At 41.3% G+C, this 25,400-nt stretch overlaps 1 protein-coding gene across 12 annotated transcripts in view; it reads left to right on the top strand.

The window, feature by feature from the left end:
* IL1R1 (interleukin 1 receptor type 1) overlaps window positions 1-25,400 on the top strand; it is a 94,402-nt gene that overhangs the window by 16,496 nt on the left and 52,506 nt on the right. Inside the window, exon 1 of one of the 12 annotated variants that reach the window (XM_057558019.1) lies at window positions 10,813-10,932. The exons of 10 other annotated variants lie outside the window; for them this stretch is intronic. The gene's annotated coding sequence lies outside the window, so the exon portion shown is untranslated. Of the gene's footprint in view, window positions 1-10,812; window positions 10,933-25,400 lie in introns of those variants that run through there. One more of the 12 variants, XM_057558027.1, reaches the window with a different exon arrangement.

Raw genomic sequence — 25,400 nt, 5'->3', positions numbered from 1 at the left:
CCGTCCGTGTGGTCTGAATTTTCTAAGGGACGGTGGGTGTAAGTAGTGTAAATGGAGCTGCTTTCATTTATTCGGCAAAGATTTAAACATGGGCTCTGCTCAAGCTGTGGTCAGTCAGGGAAAGAGCTTACCTTGCAGCCTCTGATGAGTACCAAGGAGAGAAGAGCTCAGCCATACGGAGTCCCGGGTGCGGGTGCCACCCGGGACGGGGAGGTGAAGCCAAGGGCTCAGAGGAGGTGGAGACAGTCACCCGTCTCCCCTGGTTGGAGGGCTGGGAAAACCCTAGAATGCCCTCTGAAAGGAGCATGCAGTATTGAGGATGGGCCTGGAAGGAGGAGGAAGAAGGATAACGGTCTGGGCAGAGGGAATGAGGGAACAATGGAGAAACCGGCAAGGAGGCTGGTATGTGATTTGACCTCAGCCGAGAAGCATCAAGGCAAGGAGGGGAACTTGTCAGAAAGATGGGGTCAGGGGGGCAAGGCAGGTCTGGAATGAGAGCCAGTGGTCTGGGCTTCATCCAGGGGAGTGGGAGCCCTGCGGGGGTGGGTTCTGACTGCCAAAGCCCAAGCAAAGGGCAAGTGGGGGTTCGCCTAGCACTATTTATCCAGCTAATCTGGATGCTTTAGAAGAAAAGCCTGTGTTGGTCTAACCATCTCATTTGACAAAGTGGGAAAAACACCCACGTAGGTTCCACACGTCAGTTTTATGTCCACAGGGTGGGTGGGTTGTTGCATTAGGGTGGTTCAGACTTTTCCTGATTGCTGCCTTATTCATCTCTCCTTTTCTCTAGCTTTGAGCACAACTTCCTTTATTCTTCCCCAGGCCTCCTTCTGAGGGGGAAATTGAAGAGCCTCCCACACATATAATCTTGTTGTCTCAAGTAGTGACAGTGAAACTCTGAGTATAGAAAGAGTCTCTGGTCATTAAGAGGCCTGATGGTTCACACGGTATTTACTTCATTCTTGGCTACATTGACTCTTAAGTAAATATGGTAACTGCTTGTTTAAAAATTCTTTTCACAATACAATAATAACATTGAAAGGTCAGCCAGGTTTTGGCACAAATGGCCAACATGCTTCTGCCAATGATGTTTCTGGATTAATTTTATTGCTTCTAAATGTTCTTCAATGCATTTTGAGAATTTTATTTATAAGAAAGTGCTGTTAGTGGTTCTGTCTAAAAGGGGAGAGGAGAGAGAGCGATTTCCCTATAATTGAGATCACTTTGTCTAAGTCTGATTTTGAATTATCTCAGAGATAGAACAGATTGGTGGTTACCAGAGGCAGGGGGTGGGGAGGGGTGAAATGGGTGAAGGGGTCAAAATGTGCAAAGTTCCAGTTATAAAATAAATAAGTCCTAGGAGGTAATATACAGCATGATAACCATAGTTAAGAATATTGCCTTGTATATATGAAAGTTGCCAAGAGGTTAGATCTTGTAAGTTCTTATCACAGGAAAAGACATTTGTAACTGTGGGTGGTGATGGTTGTTCACTAGACTTATTGTGATCATTTCAAAGTATATACAAATGTCCAATCATTATGTTGTACACATGAAACTAACATGTCAATCATATTTCAGTTTAAGAGGTATTTATTTGCATTGTGTTGGACACATTAGAGGATTCCTCCCCTCCCCTCCAACACACACACACACACACACACACACACACAGAAGGAGGATGTTTATGGTCCTGAAAACTCTCGGGTTCACTTTTTCTCCCATTGGCAGAAAAGGGTGAAATCACGTTAGCAGACTTTCTATGCTGGGTCCTAGTGTTTTCTGTATGACAAGGCTAACATTTTTCTAGATAAACTTTGCATGTCTATAGTTTCTCACTTCTGCTTCTTACTGTTCTCACATTAATTCATAACCCCAATGCAATAAGTGTTTGACCTAGTTTGAAAGAGTCTGGTCGTAAAGGAAGAAGGAAAAAGCCACTTCTTAAAGGTAAGGCTTATTTATGTGTGAATCTTAGATGTGTGACATAGTCGGGAGATAAAATATTGAAAGGTCTTAGTTTTCAATGCTGGGCAGTGTTGTTTCATATCTGCACCTTTTCTCATCAAACCACAGGTCCAGTTTTGGACTGGGAAGGCATCCTTACTCCAGGCTTGAAACTGTAACGCGTCCCCTACCTATCTTGGGGGACCAAAAATAGCAGCACAAAGCACCTACTATGTGCCAACTACAGCAATAAGCACTTTACCTGTATGTTCACCATCCTGGCCAGGTGGGCTCTGGTTTCCCCATGTGACAGATGGGGAACTGAGGCTGACGAAGCACAGTTGGAATGGGTAGAGCTGGAGGCACCTTGAGCCTCTCCTGTCTATGAGTTAATGCTGCTCGTGGCATCCCCGGCACACACATTTTTTTTTTTCACACACACACACACTCTATTTTATTTTCACAAGAGATAAATAGACTGACACCAAGCATTGTACATGGATGACCACAACAAAACAACAATGATTGCAATTACCAAACACGAAACACACTCCTACTATGTCATAATATTGACATTCAGTCCAGTAATCCTCCACTGTAACAGCTCCTTTACTTTGCAGTGAAAATTGATTTGTATATTCTTTGCCTCTGAGTCCTTGTGGGATTTTCTTTTTTTTAATTCAAACAGAAAGTCACAAAAATTATACTCATCCTCATCAGTTCACTCAGTCCCATGTAATTAATTTTTTTTTCATCTTGATCTTTTGTTAGCACTTTTATGAATTCATCAGTTTTCCATTAGAGTTCTGAAAATGCTTATTCATTCAGTTCAGCAGTATAGTCAGTTACCAGAAACCTGTACTTGTCAGAGTCTTTTCCATGAATTCCTTGAGGATAAAACCCTTTTATAGGAAGATTTTTGCAAAAGCATCAGAGTACACCCAGAACTGTCTGTAAATGACAAAAGACTTAAAAATGACCACAGTTAAAGATTTGATGAAAGTTCATAATAGTGCATTGACAAGGAAATTTAGTTATTTCTGAGATATACATTTTAAAATAATAACTAGAATTATGACTTATAATGTTATACCAGAACATATAAGATTTTTAGAAATTTCACGTAATGTCTGAAACATTTATATTAACATATTTCCATACAAATAACCCAATGAAAGTTTAGTATTAGTTGTTTTGTTTGTTCGTTTTTTTATACTGCAGGTTCTTATTAGTCATCAATTTTATACACATCAGTGTATACATGTCAATCCCAATCGCCCAATTCAGCACACCACCATCCCCACCCCACCGTAGTTTTCCCCCCTTGGTGTCCATATGTCTGTTCTCTACATCTGTGTCTCAACTTCTGCCCTGCAAACCGGCTCATCTGTACCATTTTTCTAGTTTCCACATACATGCATTAATATATGATATTTGTTTTTCTCTTTCTGACTTACTTCACTCTGTATGGCAGCCTCTAGATCCATCCAAGTCTCAACAAATGACTCAATTTTGTTCCTTTTTATGGCTGAGTAATATTCCATTGTATATATGTACCACAACTTCTTTATCCATTCATCTGTCAATGGGCATTTAGGTTGCTTCCGTGACCTGGCTATTGTAAATAGTGCTGCAATGAACATTGGGGTGCATGTGTCTTTTTGAATTATGGTTTTCTCTGGGTATACGCCCAGTAGTGGGATTGCTGGATCATATGGGAAATCTATTTTTAATTTTTTAAGGAACCTCCATGCTGTTCTCCATAGTGGCTGTATCAATTTACATTCCTGTCAACAGTGCAAGAGGGTTCCCTTTTCTCCACACCCTCTCCAGCATTTGTTGTTTGTAGATTTTCTGATGATGCCCATTCTAACTGGTGTGAGGTGATACCTCATTGTAGTTTTGATTTGCATTTCTCTAATAATTAGTGATGTTGAGCATCTTTTCATGTGCTTCTTGGCCATGTGTATGTCTTCTTTGGAGAAATGTGTATTTAGGTCTTCTGCCCATTTTTGGATTGGGTTGTTTATTTCTTTAATATTGAGCTGAATGAGCTGTTTATATATTTTGGAGATTAATCCTTTGTCCGTTGATTCGTTTGCAAATATTTTCTCCCATTCCGAGCGTTGTCTTGTCGTCTTGTTTATGGTTTCCTTTACTGTGCAAAAGCTTTGAAGTTTCATTAGATCCCATTTGTTTATTTTTGTTTTTATTTCCATTACTCTAGGAGGTGGATCAAAAAAGATCTTGCTGTGATTTATGTCAAAGAGTGTTCTTCCTATGTTTTCCTCTAAGAGCTTTATAGTGTCCAGTCTTACATTTAGGTCTCGAATCCATTTTGAGTTTATTTTTGTGTATGGTGTTAGGGAGTGTTCTAATTTCATTCTTTTACATGTAGCTGTCCAATTTTCCCAGCATCACTTATTGAAGAGACTGTCTTTTCTCCATTGTATATCTTTGCCTCCTTTGTCATAGATTAGTTGACCATAGGTGCGTGGGTTTATCTCTGGGCTTTCTATGTTGTTCCATTGATCTATGTTTCTGTTTTTGTGCCAGTACCATATTGTCTTGATTACTGTAGCTTTGTAGTATAGTCTGAAGTCAGGGAGTCTGATTCCTCCAGCTCCGTTGTTTTCCCTCAAGACTGCTTTGGCGATTCGGGGTCTTTTGTGTCTCCATACAAATTTTAAGATGATTTGTTCTAGTTCCATAAAAAATGCCATTGGTAATTTGATAGGGATTGCATTGAATCTGTAGATTGCTTTGGGTAGTAGAGTCATTTTCACAATATCGATTCTTCCAATCCAAAAACATGGTATATCTCTCCACCTGTTGGTATCATCTTTAATTTCTTTCATCAGTGTCTTATAGTTTTCTGCATACAGGTCTTTTGTCTCCCTAGGTAGGTTTATTCCTAGGTATTTTATTCTTTTTGTTGCAATGGTAAATGAGAGTGTTTCCATAATTTCTCTTTCAGATTTTTCATCATTAGTGTATAGGAATGCAAGAGATTTCTGTGCATTAATTTTGTATCCTGCAACTTTACCAAATTCATTGATTAGCTCTAGTAGTTTTCTGGTGGCATCTTTAGGATTCCCTATGTATAATATCATGTCATCTGCAAACAGTGACAGTTTTACTTCTTCTTTCCCAATTTGTATTCCTTTTATTTCTTTTTCTTCTCTGATTGCCATGGCTAGGACTTCCAAAACTATGTTGAATAATAGTGGTGAGAGTGGACATCCTTGTCTCGTTCCTGATCTTAGAGGAAATGCTTTCAGTTTTTCACCATTGAGAATGAGGTTTGCTGTGGGTTTGTCGTATATGGCCTTTATTATGTTGAGGTAGGTTCCCTCTATGCCCACTTTCTGGAGAGTTTTTATCATAAATGGGTGTTGAATTTTGTCAAAAGCTTTATCTGCATCTATTGAGATGATCATATGGTTTTTATTCTTCAATTTGTTAATATGGTGTATCACATTGATTGATTTGCGTATATGGAAGAATCCTTGCATCCCTGGGATAAATCCCACTTAATCGTGGTGTATGACGCTTTTAATGTGTTGTTGGATTCTGTTTGCTAGTATTTTGTTGAGAATTTTTGCATCTATATTCATCAGTGATATTGGTCTGAATTTTCTTTTTTGGTAGTATCTTTGTCTGGTTTTGGTATCAGGTTTATGGTGGCCTCATAGAATGAGTTTGGGAGTGTTCCTTCCTCTGCAAATTTTTGGAAGAGTTTGAGAAGGATGGGTGTTAGCTCTTCTCTAAATGTTTGATAGAATTCACCTGTGAAGCCATCTGGTCCTGGGCTTTTGTTTGTTGGAAGATTTTTAATCACAGTTTCAATTTCATTACTTGTGATTGGTCTGTTCATATTTTCTGTTTCTTCCTGGTTCAGTCTTGGAAGGTTATACCTTTCTAAGAATTTATCCATTTCTTCCAGGTTGTCCATTTTATTGGCATAGAGTTGCTTGTAGTAGTCTCTTAGGATGCTTTGTATTTCTGCGGTGTCTGTTGTAACTTCTCCTTTTTCATTTTTAATTTTATTGATTTGAGTCCTCTCCCTCTTTTTCTTGATGAGTCTGGCTAATGGTTTATCAATTTTGTTTATCTTCTCAGAGAACCAGCTTTTAGTTTTATTGATCTTTGCTATTGTTTTCTTTGTTTCTATTTCATTTATATCCGCTCTGATCTTTATGATTTCTTTCCTTCTCCTAACTTTGGGTTTTTTTGTTCTTCTTTCTCTAGTTCCTTTAGGTGTAAGGTTAGATTGTTTACTTGAGATTTTTCTTGTTTCTTGAGGTAGGCTTGTATAGCTATAAACTTCCCTCTTAGAACTGCTTTTGCTGCATCCCATAGCTTTTGGATCGTCGTGTTTTCATTGTCATTTGTCTGTAGGTATTTTTTGATTTCCTCTTTGATTTTTTCAGTGATCTCTTGGTTATTTAGTAACGTGTTGTTTAGCCTCCATGTGTTTGTGTTTTTCACGTTTTTTTCCCTGTAATTCATTTCTAATCTCATAGCGTTGTGGTCAGAAAAGATGCTTGATATGATTTCAATTTTCTTAAATTTACTGAGGCTTTATTTGTGACCCAAGATGTGATCTATCCTGGAGAATGTTCCGTGTGCACTTGAGAAGAAAGTGTAATCTGCTGTTTTGGGATGGAATGTCCTATAAATATCAATTAAATCTATCTGGTCTAGTGTGTCATTTAAAGTTTCTGTTTCCTTATTTATTTTCATTTTGGATGATCTGTCCATTGGTGTCAGTGAGGTGTTAAAGTCCCCCACTATTATTGTGTTACTGTCGATTTCCTGTTTTATAGCTGTTAGCAGTTGCCTTATATATTGAGGTGCTCCTATGTTGGGTGCATATATATTTATAATTGTTATATCTTCTTCTTGGATTGATCCCTTGATCATTATGTAGTGCCCTTCCTTGTCTCTTGTAACATTCTTTATTTTAAAGTCTATTTTATCAGATATGAATATAGCTACTCCAGCTTTCTTTTGATTTCCATTTGCATGGAATATCTTTTTCCATCCCCTCACTTTCAGTCTGTATGTGTCCCTAGGTCTGGAGTGGGTCTCTTGTAGACAACATATATATGGGTCTTGTTTTTGTATCCATTCAGCAAGCCTGTGTCTTTTGGTTGGAGCATTTAATCCATTCACGTTTACGGTAATTATCGATATGTATGTTCCTATGACCATTTTCTTCATTGTTTTGGGTTTGTTTTTGTAGGTCCTTTTCTTCTCTTGTGTTTCCCACTTAGAGAAGTTCCTTTAGCATTTGTTGTAGAGCTGGTTTGGTGGTGCTGAATTCTCTTAGCTTTTGCTTGTCTGTAAAGCTTTTGATTTCTCCATCAAATCTGAATGAGATCCTTGCCAGGTAGAGTAATCTTGGTAGTAGGTTCTTCCCTTTCATCACTTTAAGTATATCATGCCACTCCCTTCTGGCTTGTAGAGTTTCAGCTGAGAAATCAGCTGTTAACATTATGGGAGTTCCCTTGTATGTTATTTTTCGTTTTTCCCTTGCTGTTTTCAATAATTTTTCTTTGTCTTTAATTTTTGCCACTTTGATTACTATGTGTCTCGGCGTGTTTCTCCTTGGGTTTCTCCTGTATGGGACTCGCTGTGCTTCCTGGACTTGGGTGGCTATTTCCTTTCCCATGTTAGGGGAGTTTTTGAGTATAATCTCTTCAAATATTTTCTCTGGTCCTTTCTCTCTCTCTTCTCCTTCTGGGACCCCTATAATGCGAATGTTGTTGCGTTTAATGTTGTCCCAGAGGTCTCTTAGCTGTCTTCATTTCTTTTCATTCTTTTTTCTTTATTCTGTTCTGCAGCAGTGAATTCCACCTTTCTGTCTTCCAGGTCACTTATCCATTCTTCTGCCTCAGTTATTCTGCTATTGATTCCTTCTAGTGTAGTTTTCATTTCTGTTATTGTATTGTTCATCTCTGTGTGTTTGTTCTTTAATTCTTCTAGGTCTTTGTTAAACTTTTCTTGCATCTTCTCGATCTTTGCCTCCATTCTTATTCCGAAGTCCTGTATCATCTTCACCATCATTATTCTGAATTCTTTTTCTGGAAGGTTGCCTATCTCCACTTCATTTACTTGTTTTTCTGGGGTTTTATCTAGTTCCTTCATCTGGTATATAGCCCTCTGCCTTTTCATCTTGTCTGTCTTTCTGTGATGTGGTTTTTGTTCCACCGGCTGCAGGATTATAGTTTTTCTTGCTTCTGCTGTCTGCCCTCTGGTGGTTGAGGCTATCTAAGAGGTTTGATGGGAGGCTCTGGTGGTGGGTAGAGCTGACTGTTGCTGTGGTGGTCAAAGCTCAGTAAAAGTTTAATCCACTTGGCTGTTGATGGGTGGGGCTGGGTTCCCTCCCTTTGGTTGTTTTGCCTGAGGCAACCCAACACTGGAGCCTACCTGGGCTCTTTGGTGGGGTTAATGGCAGACTCTGGGAGGGCTCATGCCAAGGAGTACTTCCCAGAACTTCTGCTGCCAGTGTCCTTGTCCCCATGGTGAAACAGAGCCACCCCTGCCTCTGCAGGAGACCTTCCAACACTAGCAGGTAGGTCTGGTTCAGTCTCCCCCGGGGTCACTGCTCCTTCCCCTGGGCCCCGATGCACCAATATTTTGTGTGCGCCCTCCAAGAGTGGGGTCTCTGTTTCCTCCAGTCCTGTTGAAGTCCTGCAGTCAATTCCCACTAGGCTTCAAAGTCTGATTCTCTAGGAATTCCTCCTCCCATTGCCGAACCCCCAGGTTGGGAAGCCTGAGGTGGGGCTCAGAACCTTCACTCCAGTGGGTGGACTTCTGTGGTATAATTGTTCACCAGTCTGTGAGTCACCCACCCACCAGTTATGGGATTTGATTTTACTCTGATTGCGCCCCTCCTACCGTCTCATTGTGGCTTCTCCTTTGTCTTTGGATGTGGGGTATCTTCTTTGGTGCGTTCCAGTGTCTTCCTGTCAATGATTGTCCAGCAGCTAGTTGTGATTCTGGTGTTCTCGGAAGAGGGAGTGAGAGCACGTCCTTCTACTCCGCCATATTGGTTCCTCTCCCCGGCACACACATTTGTGGCTTAGCTTTCCTGTTGACATCGCAAAGTAAAGTGCCTGCATATGTTACTGTTAGTTACCTCCAACTCTCAGATCTTTGAACAGCTGTCAATGTTTCCCTTGAGTCACTTCTGCACTCACAGAGCCGCCTTCGATTCTCCATCCTAACTTTCACCTGGCATGTTCCCTGCTTCTTTCTTTCTTTAGGTGAATCTCAGCTTGTTCTAAAAAGGACTTGAGGCAGCTTGTTGCTTGTTTAAATGTTTGTCCAAGTCTGTATGGCCCCTTGGGGATGTGTGATATGGGTTTCTAGGAAATAATGCTTGTGTGCGGGGGACACTACTGGGCAGAAAACATTTACTCTGAGCACTTGAGTTTCAAGAGTTAATCTCATTTATTCAGACCTTGAAAAAGTGTTAAAACTGCTACCTCCTGGGAGTTTTTCATTACAGTCATGGTAAAGAATATGTTTGGAAAGTATCAAGAAAAGAAACATATATATATATATATATATATTCTTTTAAAACTATGCAATATATACTATATATGTGTGTATACACACACACACACACGCACACACACATACGTTCTTTTAAAATTGCTCAAAATAAGTATACGGCTCAGCTGGGACCAAAGAAGCGTTTATCAGAGGGTAATGGTAAAAGCTGTAACTTCGTGCCATAGTGAGATTGGAACTTTCTTTCAATAATTCAAGAATATCAGTTAAAACATAAGCTCCTTACTGCACTTCAAAGATATGCCTTTGACCACAGAGGGTTTTTCCTCTCAAAACACTTTGTGCTGTCATGCAAAGCTGGGATATTCACTATGGAAGCCAAATTGCACTTCCTTTGATCCGCTGAAAGTTAGAAAATAAATTTCATGCTGTCGGCAGGTTATTGTTTTAAACTTCACTGCATCAGGCTAACTTCTGGAAAGGAAACCCCGATGACACAGTTACACAATGTGATTATAACCTTTACTGAAGCACCAGGTGTTGAGAGAGACACAGGTACACCTGGTACCAGGTGGCCCTCTCGGCCCTGCAGGAACAGAGTCTAGAGCATCTTAAAGAAATTACATCATGAGAGCGGACCCCGAGCTCTTGATTGTAAACAACTCTCATGGTCATAAATCCCTCCTCAGAGGCTGCAGGGGGCGCCTGTGGGAACTTGGGACCCCCCAAGTGTTGTCCTGAAGTGTCTCAACTGGGACACCCCCCCTACCCCACCCAGGTCTTAAGGCTTTCGTTCCGTTCACCACCTCCATGTGGTCATATTTTGTCTGGTAGGTTGGCTCCATCAGCCTGCATCTCTGTCCTGGGGGCTTTAATGTGAAAACATTTCAGCACGGAGACTTGGATGCGTGTGTTGGGTCAGCGTGTGTGTTGTGTGTGGCAGGTGTTGTGTTTGCTGTGTGTATGTTTTGTGTATGTTGTGTGAGTGTGTGGTTTTGTGTGTTTTGTGTATGTGGTATGTTGTGTGACTTTTCTGTGTGTGTTGTGTGAGGGGGTATTGTTTGAGCGTGTGTTGTTTGTTGTATGTGTATATTTTCTGTGTGCTGTGTAGGTCGTGTGTGCTTTGTGAATGTCTTGTGTGTTGTGTGAGTGCCCAGTGCCAGGCATGCATTTCACTGGGTGCTCGGTAAACATTTATTAAATGAAGGAAGGGACACAGTTCCTGCCCCGTGAAGCCCATAGTGCAAACTCACAGGCTGGGCTGTCAGGTCCTCGAGGACACAGCCTACCTTGTGTTCATCTTTGTGTCCTCAGGGTCCTTCAGAGGGAGGCGAAGCTGGCATACACAAGTGTAGGAGCGCCGGTGGGGATGGATATTGTGTAACTGGACACGGTTTTGCTCTCAGGACCAGACTCCTTGAGGCAGACATTTATTTTCCAGGTTCGCGTCTCACATCCCATGTAAGTCCATTCTTTGTTATGGTCACAGTTTACTGTCGGTTCACCCCCTGCAGAACGTAGGCTGCACGGTAGGGCTTTTGTCTGATTCGATCTCGGATCCATCCCAAGTACCTAGAACATTGCCCGGCAGGTAGTATGTGCTCCATAAATAATTTACTGAATGAATACATGTCAGGGTTAATGAGTTCCAGCATGCTTGGTCCAGGTCAAGGTTTTTAGCCCAGTGCAGGCATGACTATGTCCGCCATTGTGTTTATCTTAAATCTCAGTAACTCTTGGGCAATGGCCTTTCAGGGCATACCCCTCCGGCTCCGTCTGGTCCTCTCCCGTAGGTTGGTGTGGCATCTGCAGGGGTGTGGCGAGGTCCCAGCCTGCCCCCCTCAAGGGGAGATGCCTCATCCTGCCGGGTCAGGTGGTAGCCCCTGTCCTTGGGTCCTTGTGGCCTCCTGTGCCCTGTGTGTCAGCTGTGGTGTGACAGGTCTCACCGGGTGTGGGCCGTGAAGCTGCTCGGTGCCAACAGCCATGGGCCTTGCCATTGCCCCAGATGTGAGGTTCCTGGACTCCAGCTTCCTGGTCCCAGGAGCTCTTGGTGGCTTCTCCCACTCTGCTGGTGCCCCTGGGCTCTGGGATCCTTCTGTGCCTGGCTGGAAGCTGGGTCTCACTCTGTGCCCACCTTTCTGGGGCAATTGCCACCTCCCGGGCTCCCCCGGGGGAGGAAGCCACGAGCCCAGTGACCATAGGTTTCTACCCCCGCTTCCAGACTTGACCGTCAGAGCTGAGCTCTTGCTTCCTCCTTTTTCTCTTTCTGTGGGCTCTTCCCATCAGCCGCAGGCCATGCCCTCCCGGGCTGGGTGGAAGGCCTCCCTGACCTAGTGCAGCCCAGGTCACTCTCTGGTGTGTGGGTCCACTCTTCCTCCCTGATTCTTGAGAAGTAAAGCCCAGTTTGAGGAGTTCCAAATAAATCCCTCTTGTCTCTTGGCAAAGCCTGGCACATTTTCCACCACATTTTAAGATACATCTTGCAATAGATGATAGGTCATAGTTACTTGTCAGCATTTTTTTTTTTCCTTTCCTACTGCACCTATTACAATTAAGGACACTTGGCTTAGGCTATTGTCTGGCCATGGCCTTAAACTCTACTCTGGAGTTTTAAGACAAGCGATACCTTCTTTGTTCTAGCCTCCGTCGTCTTCTCCCCAAGGTAATGGATACCTCTCCTTCAAAGGTAGGAAGCTACCAGGCAACCAGAGACAATTAAAGGGTGACCCAGAAAGAATATACATTGTTTAATACTTTCAAGAAATATAATTCCCAGTACATAAGATCACCCTTTTAATCAGTGTAAATGGCATTAGACCACCTTCATGCAATAGGCTGGCTTCCATGCTATATCCTGGAATACAGCTAGAGAGAAAAAAGAGCCTGAGGCTGCCAGGAAGCAAGACATATGGACTCCTGGACAAATGCGACAGTTCCCACCCCGGCTATGTACCAGTCACAGCTGCTGAGAGGTGCTGATGCAGAGTGGGGACGAAGGTCCCCGAGACGGATGCCATTAAACACTGGACCCATCCTTCTGTCTGATTCCTTGATCATTAAGAACACTTCTGATGCTATTGTGGTTTCCCAATGTGTCCTTCCTGGAAGAAGAAAACGTGCTGTCGGTAAATAATAGTAGCTTGTCCCTTTGGAAGTTATAGCTTTTATTTTAGCTAAATAGTCAGAGTTCCTTTCTGGACTGACACATCTGCCTCACAAGAACAGTATGCATGTGAAACACCACAAAACCTGAATTCCTGAGTCTGTACAATGAGAGCCAGGCCCGAGGGCCCAGTGGATCCAGAGGTGAAGACCATCTTTCAGGACACTTTGGGGTTAGCTGGACGTCCTTTTTAGGAACAGGTTAACCTCAAACAGTGCCTTTCTTTGAAAACTTCTATACTTAGGTCAGAGCTTTCTATGTCAGTTCTCTCTCTGTCTCTGTCTCTCACACACACACAAACTCACACACACACAATAACGAATCAGTGGACATGAAGTAGAGAGGGACCATATTGTGTAATAACAACCAAATCTGAGAAAAAATTCACTATGAAGAGTGAGATGCACTCAGGTAGATGTTGGTGATTACAAGCAATAGGATTTGGCAATGGCAAGAACCATGAGCTTGTTGAAATGAGCTGCCTTTGCTCAAGCAAAAAAAAAAAAAAAAAAAAGAAGAGAAATTGTAGGCAACCTTCAGGGGTGCCACCTAGCTTCCGCAACAGCCTGGGAGGTTGCCTGGCAGAGCCTGAGGGGTCTTTCTCTCTTCTTATCTCCACTTCTTGCTTCTCTCTTTCTATGAAAACTGCCTTTCTTTGCATCTCTGGTTCATACAGAGGAAAACATAGCCGCCCCACATGTCCCAGATGAGTTTCTAAGCAGAATAGCACCTCCTTTGTTTTGACTCCAACCATGAGTCATAGGATGTGTGTTTCAGGTTGGATGCAAAATTCTGGGGAGAGAGAAGGTGAATGCTCTAGCTTTGGGCCTAGCAAACGCTCTTGGCCCAGCCAGCCATGGCCCAGGGTATCACCCCTAGGCCCACATCTATAGATGGGAAGTGGGGGAACAGGGAAGTTGGTTCCCTTTCATGAGAAATAGGGGTACACTGTACACTGAGTAGACACCAACCCAAAGACATTATATAAATGGAGCAAGGCTGAATGCGGCCTTGAGTTAAGTATTCAAGTACATTCAGTCTTTTTCCTTAAGGTGACATTGCATTCCAAGCCAAGCCGTGTTGATTCAGAGGATTACCTAGTAAAATGCCAAATTCCATCAATCAAAGACATTTAACCTCAGACGTTCCAGTGCCATGCTATTCTTATTATACGTAAAATTGTATTTATATCTTATTGGGAAAAGCATCATCAGCCCCACTTTGAGAAGCAAGCTGAGTTTTCTCATAAATGCATTTAGCTTTTTCGGAATGAAGTATTCCCAGAATTCTAGGCTTAAAACAAATTTGAGTAAATCAGAGCAGAAGATACCATAAATATTAATGGTAAATGAAAAGGCCAGGGGGAATAGTTATGAATTATATCAATACTTTACGTATATACAATGATAAAATGTTACAGTTTAAAATAAGGTACGTTGATACAATTCCAAGAAAATATAAAAATACAGGTAGTATCTCATATGGGTCTTTCTTGGTGGATGGAGAGCAAGGAATGAGACTTGGAAGAGACTGTAGAGGGAGATGAAGAATAAGAAGGAGAGGAAAAGGGGGCAAAGGATGGAAAGAGGAAGGGGGAGAGGAAAGTCCATCTAAGTAAAGCACTCAGATGCAACGCCCACAGCTGAGGCAGGAGAGGTTTAGCTGAGGATGGAGAGGAAGATGGCGGAATGGCCACCCTTACAGCTTTGGAGGATGATGGCTGGGACGATCTCCTGGAGGCTTGTTCTCGGCTACTCCCACTCCAGCCATTTAGAACCCACTGACCATCTTTAGCAGGTACCATCTTTTCTCTGCAGAATAACTTGGTAGGAAAACCACACTAGAGGATTTTCTCTTGCAACTTCCCTCATTACCTCTGCATGAAGAATAATTCTCAGCTGGGATCTAGTCTGGTACAAACAATATCTCCTTTCCCCCTTGGTCACAGGTCTTGGTAACCTTATTGTTGTTTCTTGGACCGAGGGCCTCCCCAGGAATTGAAGGGAAGAGTTTCTGAGGTGCGTTGAGAGCAGTCACATTTAGCAGCCAGAGTGTACACTGTGGCACACAGGTGAGGGGTAGGAGGAAGGGAGATGCTTAAAAAGGAGAAGCACTAAAAGTTAAGAGCTTCTAGCCCCACTGTGGCACTTACTGCCCAGCAGGGTCAGGCAGTGTGGTTATGTCAAGCCCTCCTTGTGGTCTTGACTGTAAACTGTCAAAGTAGAGTTCCCATTAATAAAACCAAGTTCTAAAAAGAAAGCTCACACTATCTGTGCTTCAAAAGGAAAGCTGAGCAAAGCTGAGAGGGTCTCCTGGGGGCCCATCCATGAAAAAAGACCTCTTTTGTGATGCTTGAGATGCTACAAGCATCTGGTTTGTACTGGAAGACTGGTTTGAATTTGAACTGGTTCTACTGGAAGACTTATTACTGAATAGGTCACAAACCTGGATGACGAATGGGATCAAGTCAAGGGTAAACAAGCCAACGACAAGGACGAGCCAAGGAAAATAGTGTTTTCTCCTCCAACTAGTAGCTTTGTTCTGAAGGGTGAATTAAGATGTTTATAACCATTTTTTAAAATTGAAGTATCATTAATTTACAATGTTGTGTTAGTTTCAGGTATACAGCAAAGTGATTCATTTATACATATATATCTCTTCTTTCCAGATTCTTTTCCATTATGTGTTATTAGAAGGTACTGAATATAGTTCCCTGGGCTATACAGTAGGACCTTGTTGTTTATCTATTTTATATATAGAAGTGTGTATATGTTAATCCCAACCTCCTAATTTATCCCCCAACCCCTTCCCACTATCCCCTTTGGAAACCATGAGTTTGTTTTCTATGTCTGAGTCTATTTCTATTTTGTAAATAAGTTTATTTGTATCAGTTTTTTTAGATTCCACATATAAATGATATCACATGATTTTTGTCTTTGTCTTACTTCACTTAGTACGGTAATCTCTAGGTCCGTCCATATTGCTGAAAGTGGCATTATTTCATTCCTTTTTTATGGCTGAGTGGTGGCTTTGTTTTGAGGGATGAGTTAAGAGGTTTGGATCAGTGGTTCTTGGCTTCAGCAGACTTAATTCTCTTTTTCTTAATGCGTATTTTATAACATTCTCTTTACTAACTTATAATGAAATTCACTGATAACATATTCTACCTATACATGACATTAAACATGTAACTATATTACACTAAGCATAATGTGAAGGAGAAATGAAAGCTATTCCATGTTCAGTTCAACATGGACATTTGTGAGCACCACTGAACAGGGAGACAGAAGCCGTCAGGTGTGCAGATACGCACAGACAAGTCTGTCACGTGGCAACTGCAAAGGCAGATGGAAATAGTCTGTTCCTCTCTGGAGCTTCAGATATCATGCGTGGCGGAGCCATCAGTGACTTTTCCCATGGTGAAAAATATTTTTTTAAATTTCAGGAAGAAAAATTCTACTTCCCCTCAATTTTCATGGTAACTGCATTTCTGCAAAATTCAATATGTAGTAAATCTGCACAAAAATACTTCCTGTTTCTATGAAAAACAGAGTTAGGTTCCAGGCTCGGATTTTACCTACATTCAGGTGTGTGGGGTGTTTGAAAATTTGGTAGGATGGGGGGCAATTTGTTGTGTAGTGCTGTCCTGGGTGTTGCGGAACCTCTAGAAGCCCCAGCTTCTGTCCACTAAACAAGGCACCCTCCCCAACACAGGTGAACCAAAGTACCTCCACCTCCACTTAAAACTCCCCTGGGCCATGTCCTACCTCTCTGGAGGTCTCAGAGTCTCGTAGTCATGGGTCGGAAGGGTCCTTAGTGGTCTTCTCGGCTTGTTGGTTACCAAGGGTTGGTCTGAGGAGCAGTTGGTAGCTCTTAAGACATACAGATTCCCAGGTACCACCATTCCCAGGAGGCAGGACTCTAGAATGTCCAGGAGACTCTGGTGCCCAGCCAGGTATGGGGCCTCCTGACCCAGGTATCCCTCGCTCTTACTCACGGGGTCCACTTCCCATATCTGGGGCCAGTGGCTGTCCAGCGTGGGTTTGAAGGTACCATGCTTCAGTGAATAGCATCAACAGAGTCAGTTCTCTTCCTAGCCCGCTTGTCAGCCCAGGAGGCAAGCCAGGATTGGGAGCAGGATTGGATGACTGGTGATTCAGACTTCAGCTTTCTCTGCTCTGCTCATTCCCCCACTGAGTCAAGGGTGAGAAACACTTTGCTCCAGGTCTCCATCCTTTGAAGTCCCATTGGCTGAGTCAGCTCCCCGCCTGCCTTTAGAAGGATCCGATACAGAAAAGTTGTCCTAACACTCAAGACCTGTACATTCATGGACAGTGCCCGGTGAGACAAAACAAAGACGGCTGAAGAGTCCTATCAGGGCTGTGAAAAAGAGCTGGGCAAGGAAGACAAAGTATTGTTAAATGGAAGGGATGAAAAACACTGAAATCAAGCACAAGAGCTTTCAAAGTGCAGAGTTAAATGATTGGTTCCTTTATTCATCTTACATAATGTAAAATGCATCTACTACATATCAGGCTTTCTTCTAGATAATGATAATAGGACAGTGAATAAAACAGACCAAAATCCTATCCTCCGGGTGCCCACGTACTAGTAGAAATAGATGGTTAATAAACAAGATCATGACGGAATATGTACAGTAAGTTAGATGGTGACATGCTGTGAAGCACCAGTAGGGACTTCAGTAGGGTAGGAATGTGTGTGCATGTGTGTGTGTGTGTGTGTGTGTGTGTGTGTGTGCGTGCACATGTGTGCACGTGACATCTTATGGCTTGGGATATCTATTTGGCAATGAGGAGGGGAATTTCTTTGACAGCGGTGATTGGGAGTTTAGTTGGGTAGGAAGAACGGGAAAGAGAGATTGCAGTTGTTAAGACAGGAAATGATTCAGGTTTGGGTAAAGCTTTTTAACAATGAGAAATGAAGAGAAGCAGAACCACTTTAGCATGGCAATAATTACATTTCTGGGTTTGCGTAAGGAATGTTGAGAAACTTCTGGTTGCAAACCAACATTTTGTTTCCCTGAAGCCCTTCGCGGTCTTTGAGTACTGTTTAGATTTCGGTTCCTTAGAATTCTTCGTGATATTGACTAAATTCACTGTCCTATCACATGGAGACCAAGCTATTTGTACATCTCACACCTGATTACTTTAGCCTGGAGTATTTGTGCAGAAAAACCCTGCTTCTTAGATGTGGTTTTGATTGGTGTTTTTGGAATGAGGACCTTATCAGCTGTGGTGTATATACTAGTGTATGTAGTCTTTTTGCCAGAAATATTGACCCACTCTTTACCAGAAATATCCCTATTCCAAAATGATATCACATTAAGAGTTTATGGCTAATAATGTTTCAGTAATATTTGCTTATTTGTATAATATATTATTCAGTTAAAAACACTCTCAGGCATATTCATTATCTGTAAGTCTCTCAGTAACTCTGTGGTTATCAGGGCAGGAATGTTATACCCTTTCCATAAATTCAAAGAAGCTGAGCGAGTTACCCAAGTACAGGTAATGTATGGCAAATAATGATCCTCTCTACTGTTGACTATGTATGTGTCAGACAGTGTTTAAATGCTTTTTACATATTAACTTATTCAGTCCTCACAACAGCTCAGTAAAGTGGAGACTATTTATAACATCATTTTACCATCAAGGAAACAGACACAGAGAAGCTATGACTTGCTCAGCCCCACACAGCTCGGATATGGTGAACCACCAGGCTATACTACTCTTGTTCTGGAAAGCAGATCTCCCAGCTCCTAGCTATACTTGGGAGTTTTTAACTTCACAAACAATATCACCACAACGGTGACAAATGTTGGAGCAGTAAAGGGCAGCAGTGTGGATGGGAAAGACCATCAATTTTGGAGAGTGACCTGAGTTCCAGTTCCTTTGGTTATTTCGCAGTTGGGTGAGTTCCTTAAGCTCCCTAGAATGTCTGATTCTGTCTATAAAATAAGGGGATAGTGATACCGCTTACAGCGTGGTGAGCATTAAATGGATGTCCTATTAAAGCATCTAACTTACTGTCGGGCATGTAATAGGTGCTTGTGGCTTGTACATTTCCTCCCTACATAAAGGACCATCACTAGGCTTGGGTCAGAGGAACAGTTAGGGACACGGTAGTGAAGTAAACTGTAAATGGCACTGGCTGTTTTGCATACCCTTTGAGAAACTCAGGGTGGGACTTGTGTAACCTAAGAGAGCAGCTCAGATTGTGGTGGTGAGCAAGGGCACGGTTCCTCATGGGTGAGGCTTAGAGGGGCTGCTGTTCAGTGAAATATCATTTCAAAGTCTGGGTAACAGGTGAAGCAGCTGGTGCGGGGGTAATTCTCCCTTCTGACCTCTTGATCTGCCCTTGGTCCTTGCTTCTGGGAAGATACGTCCCTCAACTACATAGTGGTCTCCATAGGGCTTCCCAAGCTTTAGGTAGAACAGAAGTTCTCAACTTTTGATTTAAGGACCCCTTTCACTCTTCAAAATTATTGCGAACTCTAAAGAGATTTATTTACATGGGTTAGCTATTGATATTGACAGTTTTAGAAGTGAACACAAATTTTAAAATGAATTTTTATTGATCATTCAAAAATAATAACTTCATTACCTGTTAACATAAGTAACATCTCTTTTATAAAATGATTAGATTTTTAAAACAAATAGAAAAAATAGACTTTTTTCTGGCATTATTTTACATTGTTTACATTGTTCTGGAAATCTCTTTAATATCTGGCTCAACAGGAGACAGATGAATTCTCATGTCTGCATCTGCATTCAGTCTTTGAGATATTATACATCACATAGGTTTTTGCCAGAGAATGTGTGTGGAAAAGGCACAGACCATCTTTGAATTAGTATCAAAGTAGTTTTGACCTTACGGAACCCCTGGAAGGGTCTCAGGGACCTTTGAGAACCACTAATGTAGAATATCTTTTTCTCTTTAAACATCTTTCTTCAACGTTCTTACAATTTCTTCTCAACGCCTCCCTCCTGATGCCTGTATTCAAGTGATCATGATTGATAATAATTTTTCCTTCAGCATTCTTGGGTTTGGCATGCCTGGAGATAGTGGATTCAGAGGTCTCCCTCCTTCCCTCTCTCCTTTCCTCTTCTCTTCCCTTCCTACCCTCCTTCCTTCCTTCACAACCTGGGGAGTTTTTCTGGTGCCTCCCGACTGGTCTCTGTGCCTCTAGAACCTGACAGTTGCCAGGCTGTGTTTTGCTTGACATCATTCACAATCTGCTTCCTTCCTCAAAATTTTTGGTCTTGGCTGACATTTATTAATTCTGGCTTATGTTTTATAAATATTTCAAAAATGTTTCCAACCAAAAATTTTTTTGAGATGTGTAAAGAATTTGTGGCATGTTCATGGCTGAGGGTAATATCTGCGAACTTCAGAAACTATGCAGCAGAATTCTGCTGCCAGCCAAGACTGAGTCACTGGGCCTGGATTTACTTTCTCACCAGAGACAACAACAAAAAGCACTATATAAAATACATGAAACCAGAGGTTTTAAAATACTGGACATCAGCCAGTGAAGGACAGTGATCCCTGAGAGGAAAACAAATGAGGTGGACCTTACGAATGCCCTTGGTCACCAACTGAGAGAATTTTCAGGCCATGGGAGGGTGTCCAGCCAATTCCCTGGGGAAGGGGGATCCAGGCAGAGTTCAGCCAACTTCCTGAATGGGTAAGATGAAGCTGAGCGCCAAGGGAGACCAAGGCGGCTACAGTTCACAGAAAGGATGCCAGAGGAGAGGGAGCTGGAACAAGAGAGAACTTCAGATCTGTAGAGGGCCCCCTTTAAGAATCAGCAGAGTACCAATCTGCACATGTATGTGAGGAAATTACCTGAGGCCAGAAAAAGTATCCTGAAAGGATTAGATGGTGCAGAAGGCCAGGAGTAATTTCTATTCCTACCAGCCAGGCTGGAAAACCTAATTTGCAGGCATTTGGTAGAGGACTAAGAAGGATCATGCTTCAGCAGTGGGGCAAAATGAACCCTAGACCCAAAGCTGCTGTGCCCCTGCCTAACAAGGCACAAAGCAGCACCCAAAATCATCAAACATTTCCAAGAACTCAAATGCATCCCAGAACACAAAAATACCCAGCATCCAACAAGTCAAAATCCAGAATGTTTGGCATCCAATAAAAAAAAAAAATCACCTATACAAAGAAGTAGGAAAATAATGAGGAGAGAGGTCAATCAGTCAAAACCAGCTAAGAACTAACACAGGTATTAGAATTAGCAGACGAGGACCTTAAAGCAGTTTTTTTATAACCGTATTCCATATGTTCGAAGAAGTAAGTAGTGGAATGGAAGATATGAGAAAGAAAGACCCGCCTCTAACTTCTGGAGATGAAAGCTACCATGTCTGAGATGAAAATATACTGGATGAGATTAACTGCAGGTTAGACACTGAAGAGAATAGATGAATACATTTAAAGACACAGCAATAGAAATTATCAAAATGAAACAGAGGGGAAACAAACAAACAAAAGAACAGAGCATCAGTGTACTTGGGACAATTTCAAGCAGCCAAATACACATGTAACTGAAGTCCCCCCAAAGGAAGGGAGTGACAGCCGAAATATTTGAAATTAGTGACCAGAATGTTCCCAAATTAGATGAAAATGATAAACCCATAGATCCAAGAACCCCAACAAACACAAATACCAAGTTTCATCGTAACCAAATTGCTTAAAGCCAGTGATAAAGAATAAAATCTTAAAGCAGCCAGAGAATAAACACACCTGCCGAGGAATGAGGACGACACAATGGCAGATTTCTTACAGAAACAATGCAGACTAGCAGACTTTGGAGCCTTATTTATAAAGTACTGAAAGGAAAAAAGAACAAAAACCCTGTCAACGTAGAATTCTATACACAGTGAAAATATCTTTCAAAAACAAAGTTAAACTGTTTTGAACATAAAAGGCTGAATTCATCACCAGAAGATCTGAACTACAGAAACATTAAAGGAAATCCTTTAGGCAGAAGGAAAATGATGATAGATAGAGACATGGATCTATTCAGAGGAATAAAGACCATGAGAAATGGCAATGGAATTATTACTTAAACTTCTTTAAAAGAAAACTGACTGTTTAAACAAAATAATAATGGTACAGTGCAAGGTTTATAACATAGGTAAAAGTAAAATGAGTGACAAAAATAGCACAAAGGCCAGGCAGGGAGAAATGGAAATGTAGTATTGTAAAGAGAAATTTTCATCACAAAATGTCTATTTAAAAAAGCAGAGTAGTGTCAAATCAATAACTTCAGCCTCCACTTTCAGGAACTAGAAGAAGAAACATCACACCCAAAGCAAGCAGAAGATAAGAAATAATAAAGATCAAAGCAGAAAGCAATTAAGTAGAAAACAGAAATACAATAGAGAAAATCAATGACACTAAAAGCTACTTCTTTGAGATCAGTAAAACTGATAAACCTCTAGCCAGAATGATTAAGAATAAAAGATAGAAGACAAATATCAATAGCAGGAATTAGGTGATATCACTGCACTACAGTACAAATATTAAAATGATAATAACAAAATATTAGGAACAAAATTATGCAAAAAATATTGACACTTAGATGAACTGGACTAATTCTTTGAATGATACAAACTACCAACCTCACTCAAGAAGCAAGAGATAACTTGAATAGCCCTCTATCTATTAAAGAAATTGAATTTGCAGTTAGAAATCTTTCCACGTAGAAAACTTGAGGTTTAAATAATTTCCCTGGTAAATTCTACCAAACACGTTAGGAAGAAATAATATCAGTTCTGCATAAACTCTTCCAAAAAATTGAAGGAGAGTAAATATTTCCCAACTCACAAGTTCGTCCCAACTCTAAGAAGCTAGTATTACTTTGGAATCAAAACCGAAGTGAGAGAGTAGCATTGACATATATACACTACCAAATGTAAAATAGATAGCTAGTGGGAAGCAGCTGCATCGCACAGGGAGATCAGCTCGGTGAGATCACCTAGAGGGGTGGGATACGGAGGGTGGGAGGGAGACTGAAGAGGGAGGGGATCTGGGGATATATGTATATGTATAGCTGATTCACTTTGTTATACAGCAGAAACTAACACAACATTGTAAAGCAATTATATGCCAATAAAGATGTTAAAAAATAAAAATAAAAACATCTTAAAAAAAAAACCAGCACAAGAAAAGAGAGCTATAGGTCAATATTCCTCATGAACACAGATATAAAAGTTTTAAACAAAATAAAATTGAATCCAACAATGTATAAAAAGGCTAATACGTCATGGCCAAACAGGCTTTATCCCAGGAATGCAAGGTTGGCTTAGTATTGGAAAATCAAGAAATGTAATTCACCATATTAATAAAACTAAAAAAGAAAAACCATATATCATCTCAACAGATGCATAAAAAGCATTTAACAAAATCCAATGTCTATTCCTGATAAAAAATTATCCGAAAATTAGGAATACAAGTATACTTCCTCAACCTGATAAAGAGCATCCATGAAAGATCTATAGTTAACATCATACCTGATGGTAGAATACTGAAAGCTTTCCCCTAAGATCAGGAACAAGGCAAGAATATCCACTTTTCTCATTTCTATTCAGCATTGTACTAAAGGATCTAAAAAGTCAAGTAAAAGAAATAAAAGGCATCCAGATTGGAAAAGAAGAAGTAAAACTATATTTGCAGATACGATGGTGGTCTATATAGAAAAGTCTAGGGAATCTATTTTAAAAAGCTACTAGAACTAATTAGTGAGTTTTGTGGGCCACAAGATCAATGTACAAATATCAGTTGTATTTCCATACACTAGCGATGAAGATCCAGGATTGGAATTTAAAAGCAATACCCTTTACAGTAGGATCAACAGTATGAAAACTTAGGGATAAATTAGACAAAAGACTTACAAGATCAGGGCTTCCCTGGTGGCGCAGTGGTTGAGAATCCGCCTGCCAATGCAGGGGACACGGGTTCGAGCCCTGGTCTGGGAGGATCCCACATGCCACGGAGCAACTAGGCCCGTGAGCCACAATTACTGAGCCTGCGCATCTGGAGCCTGTGCTCCGCAACAAGAGAGGCCACGATAGTGAGAGGCCCGCGCACCGCGATGAAGAGTGGCCCCCGCTTGCCACAACTAGAGAAAGCCCTCGCACAGAAACGAAGACCCAACACAGCCATAAATAAATAAATAAATAAATAAATAAATATTAAAAAAAAAAACATCAAGTACTTATTAAAAAAAAAAAAAAAAAAAAAAGACTTACAAGATCAGCATGTGAGGTGGTAGCTATGGGAGACTGTCCTTCCCTTGAGCCCATGGTGGGCGAGGCACTGCTCTTGTCTGCTGTCTCTGCTCCCTGCCCTCCCTGGCTTATGCCGCTCTCTCCGCAGAGACTTTTTCAAGATCTTTCCCAAATTACTGGCTTTTACCGGGTCTTTCAGATACCTAGCTCACTTCTTTTATACAAGGAGAAGGGAAAGCAGAGAAAAGCACTTAATCCTTTTTCAGCCATCACCAATTCATTCCTGAGATGCTTTCCTTTTCATGAAACAGCATAGGGAAAGAAAACTCTCATCCCAGGAAACTTAGGGCTTTCCTCTGCATTCAAAACAGTATGCACTGGGACCCCTTCTTCCTGCTCTTAGGAAAGCCTGGGTTCTAGGTGGGCACCTTCTCTCTGAGACCGTTTCTCTGTGTCATTATTCCCATGGCCAGGTTGAGTTGGGCAACACCAAGTTACTTGATAAACACATGGTTAATATGTCAAAGCAACAGGAAAGCACTGTAAGTGATTATTATTTCTTAGAGAATAACAGAAAGGAATGACAAAAACATAGAGTGTGGTAAGATTTTTCAATTTCATTTACTAGCATACTTGTATTTAAAATCTTTGGTCTTTTTTTTTTTTAAATTGAAAGGTAATAAATGTTCTGCTTCTGATTTTATGATCCTGTGACTAGGGACTACAGGGTTGTCTCTTCTAGAATTCATTGCGGGGCAGTCCAAGTATGGGGTGATACTTGCTATAAAAACTCCTCTACACCCTCCTCCTTAGCTGGTCTGTTGACTACTTCTGACATTCAGGGTATTGCTATGGTTGATATGAGTGTTTTGGGACAGAGTATGGAGGGATTCCCCTTCCTCCCCCACAAAATACATGGTTTTGTATTTTTTTATTTCTCTAGTAAATATAAAATCTTATATTTACTAGAGAAATAAAAAAATACTTATATTTACTAGAGAAATAAAAAAATATAGACGTGAAATGATTATGGGCAAAGCATTATATTGATGAATGTCAAGTAGTTATAACAGTATACAAACTGAGAACATAAAATATAAAGGGAAGGTGTGGAGAGGTATGGTTGAGCTGAGCCGTGAAAGGCAGCCTAAATGATGACCTGGTTGATTGAGAGGAAAGAGGGAGGTATGAAGAGGTTTCTTGCTCAGGTATAGGTTGAAAATGAGCAGATTGTCTATTTTGGATGAAAACCAGCTGGCCAGAGAAGGACCCCCTATTCCAGAGGCCCTGAATCATCTAGGCTTTAGAGCAGCAATGTCCAATGGAATATTTTGCAGAGATGGGAACATTCTATGACTGTGCTGTTTGATATGGCAGCCACTAATGATGTGTGACTACTGAGCTCCTGAAATGTGGCTAGTGCAACTGGACAACTGGATTTTTAATATTATTCAATTTTTAACTATTAAAACAGCTTCATGTTTCTAGAGGCTACACGTATCGGA

The sequence above is a fragment of the Balaenoptera acutorostrata genome, chromosome 12 (genome assembly GCF_949987535.1).
Source record: "Balaenoptera acutorostrata chromosome 12, mBalAcu1.1, whole genome shotgun sequence".
Classification (NCBI taxonomy): domain Eukaryota; kingdom Metazoa; phylum Chordata; class Mammalia; order Artiodactyla; family Balaenopteridae; genus Balaenoptera; species Balaenoptera acutorostrata.
Note: the sequence above shows the minus strand (reverse complement) of the source record. Positions and strands in the feature narration are given on the sequence as shown.